This window comes from Paramormyrops kingsleyae, chromosome 16 (assembly GCF_048594095.1).
Source record: "Paramormyrops kingsleyae isolate MSU_618 chromosome 16, PKINGS_0.4, whole genome shotgun sequence".
Classification (NCBI taxonomy): Eukaryota; Metazoa; Chordata; class Actinopteri; order Osteoglossiformes; family Mormyridae; genus Paramormyrops; species Paramormyrops kingsleyae.
The window spans coordinates 22,805,962-22,824,675 of NC_132812.1; the positions used below are offsets into that span (position 1 = coordinate 22,805,962).

The 18,714-nt window shown below is 44.6% G+C and overlaps 1 protein-coding gene across 2 annotated transcripts in view; it reads right to left on the reverse strand.

The window, feature by feature from the left end:
- LOC111858306 (acid-sensing ion channel 4-A) overlaps positions 1–18,714 on the reverse strand; it is a 143,454-nt gene that overhangs the window by 13,204 nt on the left and 111,536 nt on the right. The window lies entirely within an intron of this gene.

Consider the following 18,714-nt stretch of genomic DNA (forward strand, 5'->3'; position numbering starts at 1 on the left):
TACTCTGTCTCTCACTGTATTACAGCTACTGAAAAAGGATGGATGGCTGATATTTACAGTATCGACTCCAGGCATGTACGTCGGTCATTATTAGGTCATTATTTCCCTATTGTGAACTATAATCTGCATCGCTGAGTGTGGGTCCTGCATATGAAGATAGTTAACATTCCAAATCCCATCGCTAAATCAATCACCTAATTTAATCTGTGTAATGCATTCAGCTATCAGTGTTATCCAGACTGCCTCACAGCAATTCGGAACAAAGCAGGCTGCAGCAACCTCCTCTCAGATGAGCTTGACGAATGCGCGCTTTGACAAAAGAGAACAAAGAGCCAGTCACTACGGCCACACCATTCTCAGATACCAAGTACTGGCACCGGGAACCCATGATGAGTGAACCCAGTGCAGGACCAGTGTGAGCAGTGAATACCTGGGATTCTGCTTAAAGCATGTGCTGATCAGCTGCTGGAGGTCTCCTCCAAAATCTTTAATCTCTCACTATCCCAGGCTGTCATCCCCACCCATCTAAAGACAACAGCAATCATTCCAGTACCAAAGTTCTCTGCAGCCTTTGTCCTGTTGTACTAACTCCAGTAATAAAGAAGTGCTTTGAAAGACATCAAGGTGAACATCTCCCTGACTCTGGACAAACGCCAGATCAAACAAACAGCAGACCATCTGATGATGTCATCTCAGTTATTCTCCACACCTTCCTAACCCCTTACGGACCATCACACTGCAGAATCTCAGAATGCTGTGTACTGATTTCAGTTCAGTATTCAATATCATTATTCCCCAGAAGTTGGCCTCCAGACTGCACAACCTGGATTTTCTCAATAACAGACCTACTATTCTTCTTCCACTCTAATGTTCAGCACAGGAGCTGAAAAGGACTACTGCTATCTTCACCTGACAACTGCAGTCTGACATTTTTCTCCAACACCATTATCACATTCGCAGATGACACTCCTGTCATAAGGCTGATCTCCAAGAATGAAAAGTCAGCATTTAGGAAGGAGGTGCAAGAACTGGCCAGGTGATGCTCAGCCAACAACCTGGGCCTCAACACCAACAACGCAAAAGAACCCATAATAGATTTTTGGACACACAGAACCTCATACACTAAATTGGGATGTGGCAAATAGAGTCTCCAGCTTCAAGTTCCGCGGTTTTTACGTCCCTCACATAAGCACACAATTCCTCCCATGTCATCGAAAAGTAAAACACTGCCTGTATTGTCTAAGGAGGGTAGAACAAGCCCACATGCCCTAGTACCTTGCAATTCCTGAGTGTATCTTCCCCCCTACTGCATACCAGCACGCTACACTAGCTGCTCATTCGTTGATCAGAAAGCTCTTGGGTAAGTCGTTGAGTCAGCCAAGCAGATCACTGGCCTATAATTGGGGGACATGGAAAATGCTTACAATGATGGGGGCCTTTGTGGGGCCCTCAGCGTCATCACAGACCCAGCTCAGCTCAGCCACGGTCTATTCACTCTATTGCCCCTCCGGTAACTGTATGTATTTTTTGCATAGTGTTCTCAGGTTCTAGGAGAATGTAAGTTCTGCATTTGAATTCTGACACTTTGTCACACAGATAGTCGGGTTTTTTGAGTGCCTCTGTGGCATCTGCTACTCACTCTCGTCTAACTAGATCAACCACATCTGCACAGTATCAGAAATCTTTGAAACATGCTGTGTCTTACAGGTGTTTATAAAGCATTCACTCTCTAGGACTTTTTTCCCTCATGGGAGTTTTACTTGCACAAAAATGCTCTGAGGGCAGAACGAAAAATGATTGGTTCAGAAAGAAATCCAATCAGATTGTAGAGTAGGTGGGTCCAAGCAACTAGAGGCAGAACAAAGACATCTGATTGATTGGTCCCACCTCCTCTAGTTGCATGGACCCACCTTCCTCCACAATCTGATTGGTTATCTCTCTCAAACAATTATTTTTCATTCTGCCCTCAGAACATTTTTGTGTAAGAAAACTCCCATAATTAATTTTTTTTAAAAAAAGGGAATAGCTTTTAGAAAGTAAATGGATCCAGGAGGACATGTGACCTAGAGGTATCTACATTTTTGACACCACTAAGAAGACCTTGGTGGGGCTCAATTGCTTATGACAGGAATAGAGGTTGCAAGTTAAGAGCTCTTCTCCTGGGCAAATGTCTAGAAACCTCTGGGAAACCAAGAGGAGAGGTGGAGCTCAGGAGGCAGCGTAATGTCCCTGAGAATTACGTCGGTGATGTTCAAGCACAGCCAAAACAGATGCATTTCATACTGTGTAATTTCAAGTTCAATTTGTATCCAATTAGCCATAAGGGAGGGGAAGCACGGTGGTGCAGTGGTTAGCTCCACGTGTGTGGAGTTTGCTCCGCCCATGTCGTCGTGGGGTTTCCTCTGGGTACTCTGGTTGTCCCCACAGTCCAAAAACATGTCGAGGTTAATTGGAGTTACCAAATTGCCCACAGATATGCATGTGTGAGTGGAAAGTGTGTGAGTGCGTCGTGCAAAGGGTTGGAACCCTCCAGGGTTGTTCCCTGCCTTGCGCCTGTAGGCTCTGCACCCCCTGTGACCCTGAACAGAAGAAGTGGTTACAGAAAATGGATGGATGGACTGCCATGAATATGTTACTTAGGGAAATTCATAAATGTAAGGGACTTGTGTCTAATACTGGTGCATAATCAGTATACTATAAAGATAGGTATAGAGTTCATGTCCACTGAATGATTCTTCCAAAGGATGTTTCTTCAGACACATGAAGCACTTCTCATTCCTGATACTGTTTCCTTCTTAATTACCCAATTATCCCCGTTTTTACAGCATGCTGACAAATCTGCCTGCCGACCTGATCATAGAAGCAAAATTATCCCCGCTAATGACATCCATTTACAATGAAAAGGGCTTCTGTGGCAGTATTAATCACATTATTCTATAAAATTTTATATGGTGAAATCAAATTTATTTTAGATGGATTGAGGGGCATTGTTACCCGTAATCAAATTCGTATATCATATTTCTGTTTACCCAAAACAACCCTGATAATGAGCTGAATGTACGATGGGGGTTTTCATCTCACCTCCATCAGCAGGAGTGAAGCTTCGTGTTTCACACATACGTCACATAAATCCTTTTAAGTCGAGCATCATCCCTATTCATGAGTTTTTCCATTATCTTTATTTCCTGGACCTTGTCAGAGAGCCAGCCAGCCAGCCATCTTTGAAGCAGCCCCCTCAGAGTTTGCGTGTGGCGTAGCTGATTTCCCCTCATTAGGTCAGTCGAGCAGTGAGTCTGACTCGCGGCTTCAGCTTTTCGGGATTTGACGAAGTGCACTGAATCGTTTCTGAAAATATGGAAACAAACCCAGCTTCTCCCCAGGAGTGAAAGAGCAGCTAAAAAACATTCCTTTATAAGCACTTATGGCACCGAGTCCTCAGACTCTCCAACCACGTAATAGCCTTGCCTTTGTCCCACTGCCCCATTCCTACTGGCATCTGAAACACACTCTCTCACACACACACAAACACACAATCACCACAAGTCCAGACAATAATCCAGACCAAGATATTGTTTCAACCAACCAGTTGAGTACTCTGTGACTGTGACTCTTTATGCTCAACTGGTTGGTTGAAACAAAATCATGTTCTGGATTTCTACTCTCTTGACCTGAATTACCCACCTCTGAGAATCACCACCAAAAACAATTCTCTCAGGCCTTCCTCTGTTTTTGCCTGGACTATCCACTTGAATAGTTTGGGACAAGGATGTCTGTTCGTTTTGCCAAATTCACACCGATGATTTGCTTCATCGCCGTTTCCTGCTCCCAGGCACAGCCCTGTACGTTTGCGCTCCCCCCCCCGACTGTTTCCTCTGTAACTGGTGAACTTGCATCGTCCCTGTCTCCCCACCCCCGCCCTCAGCCTGGGACTGCTGTTCCTCGGCTCTCTCGCCCTGATGGAGTGAAACGTGCCCCACTGTCTTTTTCTGGCAGTAGAAGTTTAACCCTCTTACGTATACTTTATAGCGATGCTTTTTTTGAAGCATTCTTTGGCTTGCAGAGGCGGCGGAGGATGCCTGAGGACTGTGCTCCCCCCTCACCGAATGTATTTTCTGCAAGGACACCAGGAGTGACTTAGCCTGTGTCATCCAGCGATGGTGATCTGCGGCACGTGGTACGGGCATAAGCCGACCTCGACACAAGTGCCTCTTTCAGACTTGTAGATTAGGTAAATGGAGATATTTTCGGGGCCATTTAAATAAGCCTCTTTGCTGTGGTTGCTAGCCACATTAAAATGCAATGTGCATTTCCCACTGGTGCGGGAACGGTATGTTTTGGCAAGATTATGAAGAACTGATGTACAGTTTAGAAAAAGTTTGTGAACCCCGTGTGTGGTTCGTACCCGTCCTTTGACCTGCTTTTTGGACGCTGAATTGCCTTGTTTCATTACTCCGCACAGCGTGGAGCATTTAAGCCTCTTAAACGGCAGAACTCCAAACATTCTCCTTAAGCAGTCCATCAATCAGCCGGCGGTCCTCAGCCAGTTCTCAGGGTGCCATCCTTAAATTACCCGGCAGAATCAGCCTGAGAGGCTTCCTAGAGTGCCGGTTCACCAGCGTCAAATGGCTCTACGTCAGATTAACATTCATTGCCAGCAATGGAGAGGTTCACTGACGACCACAGATGCGTCTATTAGTGGCAGCAACAATAGCGGTTTAGTGGGACTGGAGCCTGTCGCGTACTGGTGCAGCTAGCAGTTTACAGTCGGATGCAGAAAAAGGCCCGCATCAGTGTTTTATGGCTTGTTGTACTGATCTCTACGACCCAACCATTGTGTACAAAAGCATTTGTAAGTATTTGCAATTATCGCATTCAGTATCCAGGACATATTTATGTAGCTTAAGTGGCACCGAAAAACAACATATGTTACTAGTCAACAGTGAAAATAAAAGACCAAGGTATTTAAACATATTATATTGTAGTAATGTGGTTCTATGGCTTCAATTCAAATTCCAACATGACGATACAATTTTCCAGCAGAATACGATTACACCATATGTATTGATTTCAAATGGGTATTTGGAAATTGAGCTGGTCAGCATTATTCACGAGTAGATCTATTGGTAAAAACAGTAGCTTTGCTTTATCAATTGCTGCAAATAGATCTGTTGCTGAGCAATGCTGACAAGTTCAATTCTCAGCGGCCCCTTCAAAATCAGTTGATAAGGTCTATTGTTTTCAGTATGAGTTTCCACCAGGGAGCTGTAGAATTGTGCCAGGGCAGGCATCTGTAAAAATAAGATCCTTTATGATATTAGCAGAGAACGCAAGCGCAGGGACTTCTGCGAAAATCCCACGTCTTTAGATTTCAGAGTTCATTACACAGAAAATCCGCTTCCCCATCAGAAGCAGATCAGATTAGCCAAGAGTCTTCGGAACTTTGACGGCGGGACAGGAGGCCGCGCTTGGCATACGGAAAGCGCTGGAACACAGCCAGGGATTTTCCAAAGTGAAATCACTCGAAATAAAGGCAGCAGACTATTAATTATGCTAAGTGTGCGGCCCGCAGGACAGTGAGTGGTTCCGGTTCATTTGTCTGTCGCCCCCCCTCCACCGTGCTCGCTGCCGGCTGCGTGGCCCGCAGCATGGAGCAGCACCAGACGGAGCTTATGGCATAATCGCCCTTTCGCTCGACTCATCACGCCTCTCGGGGCAGCTTAGTGCGCATTGTGTGTTTTGGATGTGTCAGGAATTTGCCCTGTGTCTGCGCGCAGATGCTGATGCCCACCCTCTCAGTCATTAAGCCTAAAATGTGAATTTAGCGCCAATAAGATACACTTCTACCCAGAAAAAGATGAACTCTGGTATGAGGCCTGAGTTGTACACATATTTGAATCTTGACAAAGAACATAGGGAGAGAGCAGGGGGATCTGCTACCTAGTGTTACAGAACACATCCTAAACATGTTCTCGTTTGTTCATATGTCCGCCTCGTTCTAGTGTAGCAAAAACAAGCATCTGTGAACATCACACCCATGCGCTTTTTTCCATGCATGGGAGCCTAGTTCTCATCTTTGAAAACGTCTTCATTTGTATTCCAGACAAAAGCGTCACAGGTGCCAAGCTGTTTCCCCGGCACAGTCAGTCCTCTGCGAGTGTTTGCCGGGTTCATTGTGTGTATTGGACTAACACCTATGGGTCAGATTCGGCGCTGTTCTTATTGTTTGATGCTGGCTGGCCTTGACTAATGGAGGCTGGTGCCTGCCTTGACTTTATTATGGCTGTCTCCTTTGTTTTTTTCTGCTCCTAATCCAATGTGTGCTTCGTTATTGTAAGCAGGCCCGACGTGTGTCTTGCTCGTGTCCGGGGACAGGATGGTCCCCAAGCACCCCCCTGACCCCTCCCCACCCCCAGATAAATTTCACCGACTGCATGCAGGTCACTGACTGGCTATAACCCACAAACGGCACACGTTCCATTTGCTAACAGAACATTCTCCCTAACAGAGCATGGACTCTGCCGAATGGCCGAATGGCCTCCTCTCGTTTGTATAGTAGTTCTAGACTATTTCATCAAAATACAGGCTAACTAAATGGTTAGCATCAAAATCATGACCTCTATGTCAGATTCACATGGGAAGAAATTACATACTGGGACCTTGAACAGCCCAGACAGAGGCCTATACAGAATTATCAAGTACATTATAAACCAGTTTATTCCTTAATGACCTAATTGATGTACTTACAATCTACCATTGTTTTTCAGTTTTTTCAGGGTTTGCTATATGGAAAGATCCCAGATCAGCACCCAACAATGTAGGTTATTTTGTCTTAGATGGACGGCACCACATGGTGAAGCCTAGTCTACAACTGAATAGAAATGCAAAAACAAGTGCTGTGATTTATCTGCTTTGACAGAAGTGTCAGAGAATGTACCGGAGTACACAACTCCACCTACCCCTAGACCCCCTGGGCCTCCCACTGGCTCTCTGATTCTAGCAGCTCTGTGTGTGTGTGTGTGTGTGTGTGTGTATGTGCGCATGTGCGCGCGTGTCTCTGCTTTACTTCATCTCTCTGACTCTTTGCATGGTTAGAGTCAGACACACTTTGTGTGATTCAGTGACGCCATTTTATCGGTGACTTCAAACGGGAAATGCTACACTTTGCCATATTCACCAGGTGGTGCAATAAGCTCAGCAAAATCAAGACCTTAATGGCCGGCCGTACCTCTATTCTTGACAGCACCTTTATATCCAGCCAGCAAAGGGCCAAATCCCACCGATGGAGTGTCACAAGATATAAGCAATCGATTTTTCGGAGCAAAAAAGTTGCGAGTAAACATTATCACGTAGGTGTGTCTGTCCCCTGTGGGGAGCTGACACTGTGCATGAATGCATACATAACTGAGTATGTGGTCCAGTGAAGAGTGGAGCTTCTGTACAGGAAAAAATGCAGGCAGGAGTTTGCTGCTGATTCCCTGTGTGCTAGTTACAGGGAAGGGCCCATTCAGCTAGGAACATTGCACAGGACAGTGTGGACCGGTGCCATCCTCACAGACTCACAGCGAGTGTGGTCGCTATTAGCCAGCCCAAGCCCCCTGGATTCCATCCAAAAGCCTGATGCAGTCTCCAAACACCAAGGTCTCGTCCGTGGTCAGCAATATCTCTAAGGGCAGCCACGTCTCTACTTACTGAATTCCCAAAAACGTTTGCACAAAGGCTAATAAATACATTCTAAGGGTGCTGGAGGTCTTGAGGTTAAAAGGAAAGATCGTGTGAACGAATTGTTCTTCCTGAGAAGGTGAGTAGGATGCCAATACTGGATATGTCAGCCCAAATCCAAGGGAGAATCTGACTATGTCTCAAAAGACAGTTACGAGTATTGAATATTGAGAGTTCATAACTTAAAAGTTGCCACTTCTAAGACAAGTCGTTCCGATTCAGTTCTTCCGACGATTGTATTCTTAACTTGATTGGATTGGCAGCAACATTAAGTTAGTGTTGGTAAAGAATGATTTCTTTTGCAGTGCTTTAAAAAAGAAACTATGAAAACAAAAAATATTTGAAGGTCTACACTTGCATCAAATTCTCCATTCGTTGAACTGTCTTTATGAGCTATTATTGCCAAGATTATGAAATGATGCTGTGTTTTTGTAAATACCATCTTGCTCTCCTTTAAGACATGCACACTGACACACATTTTTTATACGCACACACACACACACACACACACATGCATGTCGGGTAAACATATCTTTATGGGGACCGCTCATTCATTTCTATGGGAAAAACACTAACGCTAACTATGACAACCTTAACCCCTACCCAGCCCTAACCATAACCATAAGTAACCTAACAAAATACAAGAGTTTTTGCATTTTTAGTTTTTTCATAGAAGTCACTGATTTTTATAAAATAGAGTTTTCCCTTATGGGGACCAGGAAACCGGTCCCCATAAGGGGAAAAAAAATGGATATTTATCACGTTATGGGGACCCCATAAGGATAGGTAAACCCGCTCGCACACACACGCACACACACACACAGAGTTAAGAGCGAAGCCTGGAGTCCAAGCATAGGGTGACCGTTTTTTTTTTTGGGGGGGGGTGGAGTTGTTAAGCTCTGACACCCCCCTCAGTAACTTTTCCCCCTCTTCAGATCATGATCATCGGTTCTTTAAAAAGGCCACTTGAAACGTTAGTGGGGCCACTTTCATTCATTCAGGTTAATGGGACAGGAGCTTAGACAGCCCCCGCTTGCTGTTACGGGTCCAACAAAGATGCCACTATCCTGTCGAGGTTCGAGGCTCAAACTGGAGACCTTCGGATCGCAGACACAGAGGCCAGACCCGCTGAGTCACACACCAAACCGCCACGTAGCGGTAAGGCCTGTTTAAAATAAAAAGGAATCATTTAAGAAAACGACCCAATGAATACATATAAATGTTGCCACCTGGGGCTCCGTCACATGACCAGAGACCTCTGTAAACACGATTAAAAATTCTGCTTCCATAAACACATCTCACGATTTCTCCTTGCCAATCTCAACTTAATTTCCTGGGGGTTAACTTTTCACCTTATGACATTAAAATCTCAGGAACTGCATACATACCATTTGAAATATTAAAAAGTTGAAGATGCATATAATGAAATGATGTTTCAGTTTATAGAAAGGTGAAGTTTTGCATTACCTTCGCCCTACATTCAGCTATTTTATTTATAGTTTTCAATTAGTCTGAACAATTTATCCGGAAAAATGCAGACAGGTGAGCAGGAGAGGTGCTGTGTTTAATCTGTGGGAAGGCAGAAAGTGATAACGTTCCCACATTCATTTGTTAATTTACACAGCTTGTGCTGTTGTGTCTATCCAATGTACAAAGCAGAAGGAAAGACAACAGATCCAGACTATGCCCCTTTCACCTCCCAACCAATTAAAAAGAACCTTTAACTAAATCTCCCCCAAGGTATGTTAAACAGCCAATGGAGGAACAGGAAATTGTTTCTTCTGCTCAGCCTCAGAAGAATGCTGCTACAGTGTCCTCAGGTAAGTGCAACAAATTTCCTTCTCTGCTACGCTCCGCTGCTTTCATCAAGGTCAGAGGAAGAGGACAGAGGCCTGCTTGGGAGCTTTCTGTTCTTTAAAATGTAAATGTCGTTCCTCGATTGCAGAGCCTCCCAGCCCTCGGTAGGCGACACCAACAAAACACCAACAAAAGCAGAAGAACGTGGCTGTGAACGTTTGACGCTGACCTGAGACAATGTGGAGCGCGACTGCTTTCATGTTCTCCTAGGTGCACGCATCGGCTCAGAGGAAGACCTCAGAAACGGCGTGTCCCTCAGATCAAATAGCGGTACTGAGCACGGACATGGAGAACAATATCTTACGGGTCCCTGCTGTCTCTCCCGAAGGAGCCCCCCCGAGCCACCAAAGCAAGTGTCTGCATGTGAATGATGGACCAGGAGGCCCAAGTCCTCACAAGGGACACTCAAACTCTCTGTGGCATGGCAACCTTTTTCACGTCCCGAAAGCTCCACGCCATTCCTATTACACAAAAAAAATCATGAATTTACCTTTAAGTCTGACGGCAGGTTTATTTAATAAAAGTGAAATTTTCTGCTTAAGGTTTATCACCTTGGACTTTAGCATGTACACGTGTGTCTCTGTCTCTTTAAGTGTTTGATTAGGTTATGATACTGACAGCAGAAGAGTCTAGAGTGTAGGCAATCCTGTGTCAAATCATTAAACTTTCCAAATACACTAAAATGATTTAAGGAAATGGCTGTCAGTAATCTTCCAAATCACTTCTAGCAAGTATCCCTGTGTGTGAGAAAGTCTGAGAGCTGAAGAGCAGGAGGCTGACTTGATCTGGGTTGGGGGGAGGATTAAAAAGTCGATGTCTCACGACTCCCTGGCTGTTTTGATATCTGCCAGAAACTCTTCATTATGGGCTGCGAACACATTGACGACATCCCCGAAGGAAGGAGGGCCGATCTCAGCAATTCATATTGGTATGCAAGCCGTTTACTTGGGAATGGAATTTGGGGCTGTTAATGGTAACCAGGGCTAACTGGACTGACAAGACTGGCTCCAAGCACCTTGAATCACTGACGGATTCCTCTGTGAAACCCCTGCGAGCATGCTAAGGCCGCACCACTGCAAATGGACCCACATCAGCCAATCGTTCTTCTTGCCCTTGTCAAAAAGCCATTGGTCTCTTTATTAGTGATCCACCAAGCATTGTATATAACAAATGAAAACATTTTTCTGGAGACTGGAGATTTTTTTTTTTTTAGAATAGACCAGACAGAAGATCAGTTCCAGTACTCAAAAACAGAAGTACAGAGGACCATAAAACTCCCCGGATGTCGTTCTTGCTCCACCCTAAATATCATGCATCGGTTGCATCCTCGCCAAACGAGATCAATCCCATCATTCATTGTGGCCCAAATTCATTCTTGGGAGGCGAATTAGCAGGGCCGCTCTTGTCAAGACCCCAAGTACGATCTTTGAGTTCCTGGTATTGAGGAACAGCTGCGGTGACCTTGGGGCCAACAAGCGTGATGCACTGGACAGGGGGCAGCCAGAAGGGGCCCCAAAAAAGGGCACAGGCACTCACTATGGGAGATTTAATGTCACCAAGTCACTGAATCACATGCTTTGGACTATGGAAGGAAACCAGCACACGGGTTCCATGCAAACTCCACACAGCCCTGGATCATCATTTATTGTATTTAATTACTGTGATAATGCAACAACAATGCAACGTAAATCACATTTTGTCCTCCTAGTATATGTGTATTCAGGTATTCTGCATGCAAAATATCGAGAACAATGGAATTTTATTTAGCTAGCAATTGTGTTAAATATTCGATTAGGCTTTAATCCTTCTGTTAGGGAATAAAAAAAGCAACCAACTCATCTTATACCTCTTGCCTCTTTTTTGAGTGTGTAACGCTTTTACTCAGAAAGCAGGATTGCCGAGCCATGAAGACCATGAATAGCTTGGAAAAACTCACATTTTATATTTTCCATTTGTGTTTTACTCATGTTTTTTCAATATGAACGGCAGCGTAATTGTCGTAGTTTTACCGCTGACATTTCTCCCCGGTGGTTCTTCGCCTCAGATATCAAAGTCCTTTCTAGGTGATGTTTTCCTCGCTGGAATGACATCACCAAACATACCTTCACGCTTTACATACAAAGGCTCCACAGGAGGCAGAGAATGAAAGTTTACAAGATTGGTAAAGATTTGATGCCAGTGGAAGAAAATACAAAACACCTGCACCAAGGGATGTCGCATATGGTTTGACAGATTTTGAGTCCAGGAGCTGCATGGAGGATCTTCCCATGCAGCTTTTTAGCTTATCAGTGAAAACTCTTGTATTGTCTGAGAGGACATTCACTGAACAGCCATGTAATGAAAGAACACTGAAAAGGGACATTACAAAAATGCCCACCTTGAGTTACACAGTAGTAGCGCCATCCTAAACAAGTTCACACAGACAGACAGATAGACAGACAGACAGACAGGTAGCTATGTAGATAGTAACTTTATTGATTGAGGAGAAAATTGCAGAATTTTGTCCTGACCACAATATTCTTCAAAATAATTTGGCTTACTGCTGCGCTATGACTGAATTTTCCTTTCAGGTAACACATATGACTTGTGTAACAGGTGATACCAGCTTACCATCCCCAAATCTGAGACACCTGTCTGAATTTCGCAGAGGGCACAAGCAGCCTTAGCACGGATAGCGCCGGGCCTGGACTCAGCCCGGAGACTCCGGAGATAACCGTGCCGCTTAGCAGCGGGACCTGTGTGGCCGCGGGCAGCACGTTAACATCCTCCAAAGCGCGATGTCGGACGCCAGCGGATTCCGAAGACAACACAGCCTGTATTTTGCTCTTGTTGTTTTGTACCATCCTTCCTTTCTCAAGGTTTTCCTGTTGCACTGACAAAATAAAAGCCACTACTCTGAAAGTAGGTCTTCCATGGTGGGCGGTGGGGGGATGTGACCCCGACCCCGAAGTTGCTTGTGGAGCATGACACCAGCTGGGCTGCTTGTTGTCCGTGAAGGTCACGAGTGCACAGTAGTGACACGGCCACCAGAGGGGAGACACGGGGATGAAATGACAAACATGAGCTGTCGCAGTTTGGTCAGAGCCATTTATCACTTAACGTGTTTGTTCCTTGTTTTTCCGCACGGCGCTCGGCCTGCCAGTGCTACCCAGCCCAGAACACCCAGCCGTGTGCCTCAAACACCGCAAGCCGCCATCTTTCCTGGATATTTTAATTAGCTCTCGATTTTCACCTGAAACACCAGGTGCCTTGCCACCTATGTAATTACTTCCATGAGACAATTTGGAGCCCGACAAACAATATCACGCCTCACGGTATGAACAGATTCTGGGTGCCCTCTGCTTACAATTAACATGAAAACAAAAGTCAGAGAGCCAATAGGAAAACGGCCTGCAGGAAAAGAGACCAAACTTACAAATTGGCATTAAGATGCTTGCAATCTCCCGATTAGCAATAAACTGTTATAAGACTAATCAACACAACATTGCGGATGGATCCATCTAATATTCTGCTTAGAAACATAAATATCTCAGTGTTCCCTAAAGACCAAAATGGGACAATTTTTAACCCCCCTTCAATTTGCATAATTTATTGAGGAATAAAATATAAATAAATAAATTTGACAAAGTCTAAGTCCAGAGAGCTAAAGGTAGTTTAATTAAACACAAAGAAGTCTCATTTATTTTAAAAAGTATACCTCCTTTGAGAATAAAGGGGTGTACAAAGAGAACTTGTATACAGTATGTTTTTAATTTCCCCTGAGGCAAGAGCACGGCCTGTTTAGCTGGGGATTGTGGGTAAGAAACAATGGCCATTGTGGTGTGGTGGCCAAGGTGACAGACTCGGCAGTGCAGTGCTGTACACTGGTGTCCCTGGAGAAACTTTGTAGCTCTGCCCCTCAACAAAGTTCTTGACCCAAATAATTTCTGCACATGTTGAAGCTTGTAAATGGATGGAAGTACAAGCTTTGTGGGTAAACTTAGGAAAACACACCCGCTAAACACATAAGTAATGAATGAAGTAAGGTTGGGCAGGAAAACCACAAGCAGGAAATTTTGCAGCATTACAACCCACTTTGTATCTGGGATGCTGCTCATTTTCATTGATTTTAGGTTTTTTTTTTGTGATGCTGCTGATAAATCATTAATATGTGCTCTGGCGTAATCGGGTTGGGAAATGGTGATTTAAAATAAACTGAACTGAACTGAAAAGAGTACAGTGGCTCACTGGGGAGCACTGGTGCCTCACGCCTGCAGGGTTCTTGGTTTGGTTCCTGCCCCAGTGTGTTTGAAGTTTGCATGTCTTCACTGCGTCTGCTCTGGCTTCCTTTCACTGCCTAAGAACATGTTTCTGCTGCTGGCTCATAGTGTGTGCCCTGTGATGGACTGGCAGCCCATCCAGGGTATCCCCTGCCCTGTGCCCTGTGATGGACTGGCATCCCACCCAGGGTTTAATCTACCCTCTGCAACATAGACGAGACTCTGGCACAGTCTGGCATCAGATGAGCGTTTATGGGAAATGGATAAAGGAAACTAAAATTATGCAGGACCCTCACAGTGACTCAGATCTTCAGACAGGGCCAGTAGTGGAAGCCCATTGCACAGCAAGGCCTGTGAACTGTAATTAATCCATCATTGGGAGGCTGGACCTTTACTCCAAGTGAGAGTAAACACATTACAAAGTCCTCCATGCCTGTTACATCTGTTTTTATTTCTGTGAAGCATATTGAGTGACCTCAAGTGCAGTACAAATAAACATGCTTTGCCTGCATAGCTTCAGAGGGACAGAGTCAGCCTAGGGCAGGGGCCTTCAATTGGACAACTCCCCCCTGACCCCCTAGTGACAGCCCCCCCAGTTAGCGAAAACTACGAGGACGACCCCCCCCAGTCAGCAAAATATACCATCTATACCAAATATACCATGGGGGACCATTCAGGGGAATTGGACTGTGGCTTTGGACCTTGGAGACAAATAATTGAATAGCCCTTGCTCAAGGACACACAGTATGGGCAATTTAGAGATGTATAATAATAATAATAATAATAATAATAATAATAATTAGTATTATTTTTTATTATTATTATAATATGAGCATAAGAGGGTGTAAAGGAAGTTGACAGGGCCAGTCAACCCACACATATATTTTATATAATAATCAGAATCTAATACTGAATTGTTTCTTTTATTCAGTAGGACCTAAGACAAATGTTCTCTGTAAAATTTCTGCTGACGGTACAAAAGAGTTTGGCAGCAGGATCCCAGCAGAGGGGGGGCGGGTTATAAAATCAGCTTTTCAAAAGACTTACCCAGCGAAACAATCACGCAACGGCCTGACCAGCTGAATGCAAATCAAAAACCTTAATCAAGATGGTCATGTTTGAACTCTATGCAGCAGGCCTATTGTGATCTCTGACAGCCTTGGGGGGGGCAATGAGAGCTAGAGAACATGCAAACTCACCTTGAAGGGAAGAAGGTTTGGAGAACTTAAAAGCTACTGCTGTGTCCCATTTACCTCAGAGGTTGAATGTCGGAGCAGGGAATAACGTCACACCCAAGCTTTCTTGCTTAGCTGGATAACTTGTCTGATTTAGTTTAATCCGGTTTAAATGGCCTTCATCTTCATTCACATACAGTTAGCCCAGCCTACCTTAAATCCAACAATCTGGCTAAGCAAGAAATCCTGCTTTCTGAAACAAGCCCCAGTTCTAGCCAGGATCATAATTAGCTATTGTTAGTAATATGAGTTGATAACATCACGCTACGCGGTATTTTGCACATAAAACCCAGTAGAAACATGTCAACAGATAGTGGTTGGCCAGTACTGAGTGTACGACCGATTTAATGAACCACAAATAAGACGTAAGTGCTAACAGAATGCAGAAGAATGCCTTTTTTATTGTCATTATACTCATGTACAATGAGATTAAAAGCAGCTCCTCCAGCGCAAACATGTATGCAGAACACACAACAAACAATACACAAATAGTGCAAAAGGTTCTGCGGTGCTATATATACATACAGTGTGATATGTAATGTGATATATTAACTTCTGTTAATAAAGGGCGCAGCCATCTTGAATTCTGAGGTCAGAGTTGTGTCGAATCTTCCGACTTTCCGAGTAGGAACTTCAGAGGGTGATCCAGTTGAAATTTTGGACTAGGAACGTGGAATTTCCGAGTTCCGAGTTCAAATGGAACGCAGCATAAGACCTTGTGCTGGGAGAGATAGATTGGATTTGTGTGAAAGGATACGGGATACAAAGATGTTGTGGCTGATCGGTCACGTCGATCTTGCAGAGCGGAGTTCCCGATACCATGACAACCGGTGGGCATCCCTGGCGGAGTCAGGCCACCGTGCAGGTAAACGGCTGGCATTTCATGCTTCTCCGGTTTTCCTGTTAGTTCCTCCGGGTGGATAAAATGAAAATCAATTCCAGCTATAATGGAAATGCGATGCGCATCTCCATCGCGTGCGGCACGTTCAGCAGCACGAGCTGAGGTGTGGACATCTGCCTCCCTTACAGACTTGCCTACTCGTGTCTGTTCGTACATGACTGGCTTCCTGTGACAGGGGCCTGCAGTTTTCACTGGAAAGCAAGAGAAAAACAATGGTGCTGTCACGCTCGTTCTTCAGCTTCATTTGGTTTGTCCAATGAAGATTCGTGAGATGTCAAATAATTCATAGTTCTAATTCTAAAGATAATCATTGTACAAAGAAAGACGCAAAGCCACAAGTAGCCACTGAAGATTAGCTGGTTGAAAGGCTGATTTCCGGATCCTTCATGTCCGTGGGAGTCAGGGCTGCTTGGTCAAAACGGCCGTATCCTAAATTCCATTTGTAAGAAGGGTAGAGTTACACCCCTTGGAACAAATGTTATGAAACCATTATATTGATTTGCTCGTTGACCTTGTTAATTCATTTATTCATGGGGGGCATGGAGACTCAGTGAGGAGATCTGCTGTCCGACATGCTGCATGTTCTCCCCATGTCGGACTGGGTTAGGCCAACTAGGGTCTTTAAAGTTCTCATAGCGTGCGTGTGTGTGTGTGTGTGTGTGTGTGTGTGTGTCCTGTAACGGACTGGCGTCCCATCCAGGTTGTTAACCCCATCTTGTGCCCAGTGCTGTGTGAGATCAGCCCCCGACTCTCCCCTGCGACCCAGTGCTGGAAGATGCATAGATGGTTAGATGATGAACGGCATGTTAAAACCTTTATACTAGGTATGCATTTCTTAATGGCCCCAGGCTTCAGTCTAAGGTTCATGAGGACGACGCCTCTTTGCCGGCGTCTTTCTGCTCCGCTTTGTTTCATTGAGTGAAAAAATTGATTTTGGCCCAGCATTTCGCAATCATTTCCACCAGACCCAAGTGCAGTGAAGTGTATAACCAACAAGGCGGTTTGGACGCAGCACCCAGGATGAAGATGGAGCAAAGAGATCGGCAGATTCCTGCCACTTCGGTCACATCTATCAACACTCTATAGTCTCCTGCTTCAGTGGGGGGGGGGGGCGAGAGGTTGGCCTTCTGCTTTCTGAAATGTGCTCATCTTCATTCACTGCAATTTGCCAATATGTGGATATTTCACTGGTGCCATTCAGGGTAAAAACATTTCTCCAGCTACATTCTACAGCTTCTTTCCCTCACGGGACAAACTTTTAGGTCATTGATCTGTGTTCTTATCTTATATCTGTGAGAATGTGAAAAGACTTTCAGTTCTCCACCCCACTGTATCATTTAACCCATTTAAATGGCTCATAAATAATTAAAGCATTTTATGTTCTCAAAGGTACAATGTTACTGATGTGCAAATCCAAAATGTATATGACATGAATTGATATGAAAAGGAACGTATATTTAGTTCCCAGTGTAGTCTTGATATTTGTCTTTTTGTTCAGAGAGGAGCAGTGAGCAGTGAGGAGAAGAGAGCCAAGTGGAGCAGTGTGTGAAGAGAAGCAGTGAGCAGTGAGCAACAGTGTGTGGAGAGGAGCAGTGAGCGGAGAGGAGCAGTGAGCGCAAAGGTTCACTGTAATTTGTAAAAAATTCGACACTTTTAAGTATTTTATTTCCCATGCACTTGTCAGTGCCAAACAGCCGAAGTAAAAACAAGGAGAACAAAACACTATCGTTCTGATTGAATCCCTCAGTCTGCTGTAATCCACTGCGTGTTGTTGCAGCAAAGAATTCGATTGCGATAAACAACTGAAGGACATTGTTACCACTAACTTTAAAAACTGTCCAGTGCAGTGCAGGCTAGCGGGACACTGGACCTTTTTCACCTTAAAGGGAGATGGGATCCTGCCTTACACTCCTGTAGTGGCCACCCAAATGAAAGATGATGCATATTTGCCTGTGTTCTGTGTTTGGTATCTGGCAGCTTTAAACTTCCCAACACACCTTAAATGAAAATAAATAAAGTGTGTGTGGGGGAGTGTTAAAAAAAAAAGCCCCAAGTAGATCTGTTTGCTTTATCGCAGACAATTTTTCAACATGAGCGGCTAAAAAAAAATGCAAAATGCCCCATTTGGACCAGAAGCTGTTCCTGCATCTTAATACTGGTAAATGTTTCTTTGAAAAATATATAAATAAAAAGAGTGAAAACATCTGCTTTTTGTTTGTGGAGATCGGGACAGGGACCAGCTGTGTCTGGGTGGGTTATTTATCTGTTTTACTTTCGTAGTGTTTACAGTGTTTAGGTCCATATTAATCATTTGCGTGATTCTGCGCTCAGCTTCAGGAAGCCAGGCGGCCTTTCTCCCCGTCTTCGGAAGCTGCAGACGAAGCACTTATTGTTCCCTTCATTAGCTTCACACTTTGCTCCGTAGCAGCTGTTTTCACAGATGTGGAAACACACATTTGGAGCTTCAGGCAGATGATTCCACTGAGGCTGGGGGCTTCCTGAGTGCCACCGTACGCCATCAGGACCTTCTCTGGACTACAGCACTGGTGTCATGAAATCTGGCCTTTGTGGCTTCCAGGTCACCTTCGAGGGAATGTCAGGAGCAGTTTATGGGATTCTACCTCGATGTACTGTGATATATGCTTATGGACCCAATGTTGTAAATTATAAGTCCACCTGTCAATGTGGCAGAGGATTAGGGTTTATCTTTTATATGCTGCTCAGGAGAGGTGACAGGGTGGCA